Raw genomic sequence first — 517 nt, 5'->3', positions numbered from 1 at the left:
TTTTTTTTTTTTTTTTCTAGGCCCGGGATCACAGCCTGATGGCCGCATCAATGTAGGGCCCAATAGTTTCTGTGATAACAGAATTATGGACGGAATAGCGATATTGAGAATTAAAAAATAACAGACTTCATAGAGGCCAACATTGTTAAGGTGCTAAAAGCCAACTTGAGAAAATCCAGTGCGACTAGGGACGGGGCAAAATATCGATACAGTATAGCATTGTAATATTTTCCGTGGCAATAATGTATAGAGACACAGACACCAAGTATCAATCTATTATTATATACTGTATGTGTTGGCCAGTTTGTCTGCTTGACAATCCCATTTTTGCAGCAATAAAATTGAAGTGATATGAAGAGAATTTTTTTTGGGGGTAAAACAGACGTTGACAAACTTTGGGGACATAATTTGATGTGAAAAATGAAATGTTGGAAAAAAGGTAATAAATTGCAATATTTCGCAGAAGGTTGCCATAATGATGACGCAGTGATTAGTGATGATTCTCTCCGACCAATCA

General features: G+C 36.8%; 1 protein-coding gene across 1 annotated transcript in view; it reads right to left on the bottom strand.

Moving 5' to 3' along the window:
* The window catches only part of ankef1a (ankyrin repeat and EF-hand domain containing 1a), a 16802-nt gene that overhangs the window by 14494 nt on the left and 1791 nt on the right, over positions 1 to 517 (bottom strand). The window lies entirely within an intron of this gene.

This window comes from Etheostoma spectabile, chromosome 18 (assembly GCF_008692095.1).
Source record: "Etheostoma spectabile isolate EspeVRDwgs_2016 chromosome 18, UIUC_Espe_1.0, whole genome shotgun sequence".
NCBI classification, from domain to species: domain Eukaryota; kingdom Metazoa; phylum Chordata; class Actinopteri; order Perciformes; family Percidae; genus Etheostoma; species Etheostoma spectabile.
The sequence above is the reverse complement of the archived record's forward strand: the minus strand, read 5'-3'. Positions and strand labels throughout refer to the sequence as shown.